The following is an 8,017-nucleotide window of genomic DNA, read 5'->3' on the forward strand; positions in this document are numbered from 1 at the left end:
TTGCTCTTAAATACAAGTAAAACTAAATGCATGCTCTTCAACCGATCGCTACCTGCACCTACCCGCCTGTCCAACATCACTACTCTGGACGGCTCTGACTTAGAATACGTGGACAACTACAAATACTTAGGTGTCTGGTTAGACTGTAAACTCTCCTTCCAGACCCATATCAAACATCTCCAATCCAAAGTTAAATCTAGAATTGGCTTCCTATTTCGCAACAAAGCATCCTTCACTCATGCTGCCAAACATACCCTTGTAAAACTGACCATCCTACCAATCCTCGACTTTGGCGATGTCATTTACAAAATAGCCTCCAATACCCTACTCAACAAATTGGATGCAGTCTATCACAGTGCAATCCGTTTTGTCACCAAAGCCCCATATACTACCCACCATTGCGACCTGTACGCTCTCGTTGGCTGGCCCTCGCTTCATACTCGTTGCCAAACCCACTGGCTCCATGTCATCTACAAGACCCTGCTAGGTAAAGTCCCCCCTTATCTCAGCTCGCTGGTCATCATAGCATCTCCCACCTGTAGCACACGCTCCAGCAGGTATATCTCTCTAGTCACCCCCAAAACCAATTCTTTCTTTGGCCGCCTCTCCTTCCAGTACTCTGCTGCCAATGACTGGAACGAACTACAAAAATATCTGAAACTGGAAACACTTGTCTCCCTCACTAGCTTTAAGCACCAACTGTCAGGGCAGATTACTGCACCTGTACATAGCCCATCTATAATTTAGCCCAAACAACTACCTCTTTCCCAACTGTATTTAATTTATTTATTTATTTTGCTCCTTTGCACCCCATTATTTTTATTTCTACTTTGCACATTCTTCCATTGCAAAACTACCATTCCAGTGTTTTATTGTGCTATATTGTATTTACTTTGCCACCATGGCCTTTTTTTTGCCTTTACCTCCCTTCTCACCTCATTTGCTCACATTGTATATAGACTTGTTTATACTGTATTATTGACTGTATGTTTGTTTTACTCCATGTGTAACTCTGTGTCGTTGTATCTGTCGAACTGCTTTGCTTTATCTTGGCCAGGTCGCAATTGTAAATGAGAACTTGTTGTCAACTTGCCTACCTGGTTAAATAAAGGTTAAATAAAAAAAATAAGCACATCTGAAGTATCCTATAAGCAATGTTTCCTCTAAACTGCGCGCTTGTGAGTTGTTAACATGTTGACCTGAAGTAAAGGTGTTCAGTTTAATTGCACGACAAGCCTCCTTGCATTTGTAACATTTGGTGACAAGGATGGCCGTGTTTAGCTTACCTCCACCATCTCCATTTCTCCCTGTCCCTGGAGATCCACCTGTTCCATGGAATCCCTGGTTTCAATCCTTTCAGTTGTATATGGTAGCTATCAATCTGTATGGAGCTGCCGACGCACGAAAACAGGAGATTTTACTCCACTGTCTCGGAGCTGAGGGACAACTTGTCTTCTCCACTCTACAGCCAGTGGATAACAATTTTACATTGGCGTTCCAAGCTCTTGAGGAACACTACAGTGGCGCATGAAGTATGATCATGCATCGTTTTCTCTTCAGACAAGAGCTCAACTGCCGGGTGAGTCCGTAGCACAGTTTGTCTCCTCTTTGAGAGAGCTAGTGGGACCATGCATATTCGGACCACTCAAAAACGAGTTTGTAGGTGATCAGTTCATTGAAAAAATATAAAGTGCTCCACTGAGGGAGAAACTGTTGTTAGAGACTGATGATCTGACACTGAATGTCACGCCCTGACCATAGACAGGTTTTCTGTCTCTATTTTGAGTTGGTCAAGGTGTGATTTCGGTGGGCATTCTATTTTCTATGTTTTGGTATTTCTTTGTTTTGGCCGGGTATGGTTCTCAATCAGGGACAGTTGTCTATCGTTGTCTCTGATTCGGAATCATACTTAGGTAGCCCTTTTTCCCTCCTTTCAGTGTGGGTAGTTAACTTTGTTTGTGGCACTTAGCCCTGTAAGCTTCATGGTTGATTCTTTCGTTTGTTGTTTTGTTGGCGACATTTTAAAATAACAGAAAATGTACGCTCACCACGCTGCACTTTGGTCCACTTCTTTTTGACGGCCGTGACACTGAAGCAAAAGTGTCACTTTTGAACAATGCCACTTAAAAATCATTCTTCTCACATGTTCCACTGCAGAGACCAGCAGTATCTCTCTAAAGCTACAACCACACACCGATCGCAATCATTGGGACTGTCCCACTGCCAGTCTGTTACAAATCCACACTGGCCACACAGTTCTGCATTGCAATAGATGGCGCTAACATCCTGGGACTAGACTTATTTCATGCCCTAGGATTGCACATGTGCAGCACTTGCCTACACCAGTGTGTATGGAGTACTCACAACTGTTTGAGGGGTTAGGTAACCTCAGAGGTTTTGTCCATTGGCCTACAGTCACCAAAGAGGCCAAGCCAGTAATCCAGCCATTGCGGAGGAAGCCCATTCTCAAGGGACTTGACAACCTCCTGGAGGATGACATCATCAAGCCCATTGATACCTTGTCCTTGGGTCTCTAACCTGGTCGTTGCGCCCAATTAAAAAGGTGATCTTCGAATCTGCATGGACCGCAGGGCCATGAACAAAGAGATTATTCCCGACAAGTACCCGCTACCAACCGCTGAGGGGCTCACAACCCATTTGTATGGACACTGTGTTAACAACCCTCCAGGCAAGCTTCAATGCCATACAACTCTCCTTCTGTGGCCTCCAATTGCTCTTAAATACAAGTAAAACAAAATGCATGCTCTTCAACCGATCACTGCCTGCACCTGCCCACCTGTCCAACATCACTACTCTGGACGGCTCTGACTTAGAATACGTGGACAACTACAAATACCTAGGTGTCTGGTTAGACTGTAAACTCTTCTTCCAGACACACATCAAACATCTCCAATCCAAAGTTAAATCTAGAATTGGCTTCCTATTTCGCAACAAAGCATCCTTCACTCATGCTGCCAAACATACCCTTGTAAAACTGACATCGACTTTGGCGATGTCATTTACAAAATAGCCTTCAATACCATACTCAACAAATTGGATGCAGTCTATCACAGTGCCATCTGTTTTGTCACCAAAGCCCCATATACTATCCACCATTGCGACCTGTACGCTCTCGTTGGCTGGCCCTCGCTTCATTCTCGTCGTCAAACCCAATGGCTCCATGTCATCTACAAGACCCTGCTAGGTAAAGGCCCCCCCTTATCTCAGCTCGCTGGCCACCATAGCATCACCCACCTGTAGCATGCGCTCCAGCAGGTATATCTCTCTGGTCACCTCCAAAACCAATTATTTATTTGGCCGCCTCTCCTTCCAGTTCTCTGCTGCCAATGACTGGAACGAACTACAAAAATATCTGAAACTGGAAACACTTATCTCCCTCATTAGCTTTAATCACCAGCTGTCAGAGCAGCTCACAGATTACAGATTACTGCACCTGTACACAGCCCACCTATAATTTAGCCCAAACAATTACCTCTTTCCCTACTGTATTTATTCTATTTTATTTATTTATTTATTTTGCACCCCCATTATTTTTATTTCTACTTTGCACATTCTTCCACTGCAAATCTACCATTCCAATGTTTTACTTGCTATATTGTATTTACTTTGCCACCATGGCCTTTTTTGCCTTTACCTCCCTTATCTCACCTCATTTGCTCACATCGTATATAGACTTATTTTTCAACTGTATTATTGACTGTATGTTTGTTTTACTCCATGTGTAACTCTGTGTCATTGTATGTGTCGAACTGCTTTGCTTTATCTTGGCCAGGTTGCAATTGTAAATGAGAACTTGTTCTCATCTTGTCTACCTGGTTAAATAAAGGTGAAATAAAAATAAATAAATAAATGTGTCCACGGTATTCAGCAAACTTGACCTGAGGCAGGGATACCTCCAGGTTCCACTGGCATTTGATAGTCATGATCTCACTGCATTAATACACGCATGGGGCTGTTCAGGTACAAACAGATGCCATTCGGGCTCAGCTCCACGCCCAGCTGTTTTCCAAAAGATTATGACTCTTCTTCTGGCAGGCATCCCTGGAGTGTCAATCTATCTGGATGACATTGTGGTGTACGGTGCATCACAGACAGAGCACGAATCTGACTTGCAGCAGGTGTTTCATCAGCTCTTTGAGAACTGGGCCAGACTCAACACTGAAAAGTGTTTGGGGTGTCAGACGTTGAGCTCCTTGGATACAGGCTCTCCAGCCAGGGCATCACCCCCATCCTGTCCCATGTGGATGCCATTCTCACCTTGCCTGAGCCTCAGTCCGCAGCACAGCTGACGTCATTCCTTGGCATGGCAACATACTACTTACGGTTTCTTCCAAACTACGCTGAGACAACCGATCCTCTTCGACGGCTTCTGAAAAAAGACGCACCATCAACATGGTCTCAGGACTGTTGGAATGCTATTTATTTACATGTTTTATTTTTTTACCCTTTATTTATTTACAATGACGGCCTACCCCGGCCAAACCCGCTACAATAAATGCTACGCAGGAGCTCAAGGTAGAGCTCGCATCGATCCCAACACTGGCTCACTTCGACACATCAGCACAAACGATTGTCACCTGTGATGCCTCGGCACTCGCCTTGGATCTGTTTTGTCTCAACTGCATGGAGGTGTGGAACGGCCAGTGGCTTTTGCCTCACGGGTTTTGTCTCCGACTGAACAAAAGTACTCTGTGGGAGAGCTGGAGGCCCTGGCTTGCATGTGGGCATGCGAGCGCTGGCACTTGTACTTGTACGACAGACCATTAAAACTCTGCACAGACCATCAAGCCCTCAGGCCCTCAGCACTTCTGATCACACAGGTTTCCAGACACAAGCCTCTATGGCTTTTCAGATGGGCAGATCATCTGAACCAGTATGATCTTGAGTTCACCCTAGGATGCCACAATGTTATGGCTGACCTGCTGTCCAGGACGATCTCACCTGCATCAATGGTGTGCATGACAACAGAGGGGGACGACAACATCTGGGTCCGCATGCTACATGCCCCACTGGAAGCTACAGTCACAATGCAGGAACTCAAACAGGCATCACAGGATGACAAGCGGCTCACAAGGCTTCACATCCTACATCAGGTAAGGATGGCCTGCTATGGTGGACGAAGACCTACTGCCGTTTTCTTTATTTTGATTATTTTCTACATTGTAGAAATAACACATATGGAATCATGTAGTAACCAAAAACTGTTAAACAAATCAAAATGTATTTGAGATTTGAGATTCTTCAAAGTAGCCACCCCTTGCCTTGATGACAGCTTTGCACACTCTTGGCATTCTCTCAACCAGCTTCATGAGGTAGTCACCTGGAATGCATTTCAATTAACTTCTTGGCGAACCCATCCCGTTAGCGGGATCATTTTCGTCAACATCCGCTGAATTGCAGAGCGCCAAATTCAAATAAAATTACTAAAAATATTTCATTTTCATTAAATCACAAGTGCAATATAGTAAAACACAGTTTAGCTTGTTGTTAATCCACCTGGCATGTCAGATTTCAAAAAAGCTTTACAGCAAAAGCTATCCAAGCGTTTATGTTAGGACATCTCTCTCAGCAGACAAAACATTACAGACAGCTAGCAGCAAAGTAGATTGGTCACGAACGTCAGAAAAGCAATAAAATTAATCGCTTACCTTTGATGATCTTCGGATGTTTGCACTCACGAGACTCCCAGTTACACAATAAATGTTCCTTTTGTTCGATAAAGATTATTTTATATCCAAAAACCTCCATTTGGTTGGCGCGTTATGTTCAGAAATCCACAGGCAGGTCATGACGGAGAGATGAAAATTCCAAATAGTATCCGTAAAGTTTGTAGAAACATGTCAGACGTTTTTTATAATCAATCCTCAGGTTGTTTTTACAATAAATAATTGATAATATTTCAACCGGACCATAGCTTTTTCAATAGGAGAGAGAGAGACAATGTCTGCTCCAAGAGAGACAATGTCTGCTCTAATCTGATATCTAATTACATGCATATTTTAGATTCTGGCCCTGAGAAATAGGCAGTTTCATTTGGGTACGTTTTTCATCCAAACATCAAAATACTGCCCCCTACACTCAACAGGTTAACAGGTGTGCCTTGTTAAAAGTTCATTTGTGTAATTTCTTCCTTCTTAATACTTTTAAGACAATCAGTTGTGTTGTGACAATGTAGGGGTGGTATACAGAAGATAGCCCTATTTGGTAAAAGACCACGTCCATATTATGGCAAGAAGAGAACAAATAAGCAAAGAGAAATGACAGGCCATCATTACTTTAAGACATTAAGGTCAGTCAATGTGGAAAATATCAAGAACTTTGAAAGTTTCTTCAAGTGCAGTGGCCAAAACCATCAAGCACTATGATGAAACCGGCTCTCATGAGGACGGCCACAGGTAAGGAAGGCCCAGAGTTAAAGTTCATTAAAGTTACCAGCCTCAGAAATTGCAGCCCAAATAAATGCTTCACAGAGTTCAAGTAACAGACACATCTCAACATCAACTGTCCAGAGGAGACTGCGTGAATCAGACCTTCATGGTCTATTTGCTGCAAACAAACCACTACTAAAGGACACCAATAAGAAGAAGAAACTTTCTTGGGCCAAGAAACACGAGCAATGGACATTAGAACAGTGGAAATCTGTCCTTTGGTCTGATGAGTCCAAATTTGAGATTTTTGGTTCCAACTGCCGTGTTTTGTGAGGCGCAGAGTGGGTGAACGGATGATTTGTGTGGTTCCCACCGTGAAGCATGGAGGAGGAGGTGTGAGGGTGTGGAGGGTTTGCTGGTGACACTGTGATGATTTATTTACAATTAAAGGCACACTTAACCAGCATGGCTACCACAGCATTCTGCAGCGATACGCTGTCCCATCTGGTTTGCGTTTAGTAGGCGTATCATTTGTTTTTCAACAGGACAATGACTGTGTAATGGTTATTTGACCAAGAAGGAGAGTGATGGAGTGCTGCATCAGATGACCTGGCCTCCACAATTTTTAAAATTATTTTTAATTTTACCTTTATTTAACCAGGCAAGTCAGTTAAGAACACATTCTTATTTTCAATGACGGCCTGGGAACAGTGGGTTAACTGCCTGTTCAGGGGCAGAACGACAGATTTGTACCTTGTCAGCTCGGGGGTTTGAACTTGCAACCTTCCGGTTACTAGTCCAACGCTCTAACCACTAGGCTACGCTGCCGCCCGACCACCCGACCTCAACCCAATTGAGATGGTTTGAGATGACAAGTGCTCAGCATATGTAGGAACTCCTTCAAGACTTTTGGAGAAGCATTCCTCATGAAGCTGGTTGAGAGAATGCCAAGAATGTGGAAAGCTGTCATCAAGGCAAAGGGTGGCTACTTTGAAGAATCTAAAATCTAAAATATATTTTGATTTGTTTAACACTTTCTTGGTTATTACATGATTCCATATGGGTTATTTCATAGTTTTGATGTCTTCATTAACATTCTACAATGTAGAAAATATTGTAGAATGTCCAATGTTTTGACTGGTACTGTATACAGTGCATTCGGAAAGTATTCAGACCCCTTCACTTTTTCCAAATGTTGTTCTAAAATATATTAAATAGTTGTTTTATCTCATCAATCTTCACACAATACCCCATAATGACAAAGCATTAAAAAAAAAAAAAAAATTTTTTTTTTAATTTGCTCATACATGAGGTCGAAGGAAACTCTCTGGCTGGAAACCAAAATATTTTCAATTGTCATTTGGCACCGGGTTTACTATACATATGATGAGGCGTAAAGCTAATTGTAGATCTCATTAATGTTCCATCGATTTTCCCATACAGTATGGCATTTGGTTCAATTTGAATGATAACTCCAATATCTTGCCTGAGTTCTCAGATTTCCTTTGTTCTGCTACATTCTAACAATAGGTGTTTCATCATCCTTACATGATGACATTGGGCATTTTTTTGTTTTAACATACAGCCTCATTGCATTACTGCTCTCACCGGGAGCCTTCGCAATGAAA

The sequence above is a fragment of the Oncorhynchus nerka genome, linkage group LG28 (genome assembly GCF_034236695.1).
Source record: "Oncorhynchus nerka isolate Pitt River linkage group LG28, Oner_Uvic_2.0, whole genome shotgun sequence".
Classification (NCBI taxonomy): Eukaryota; Metazoa; Chordata; class Actinopteri; order Salmoniformes; family Salmonidae; genus Oncorhynchus; species Oncorhynchus nerka.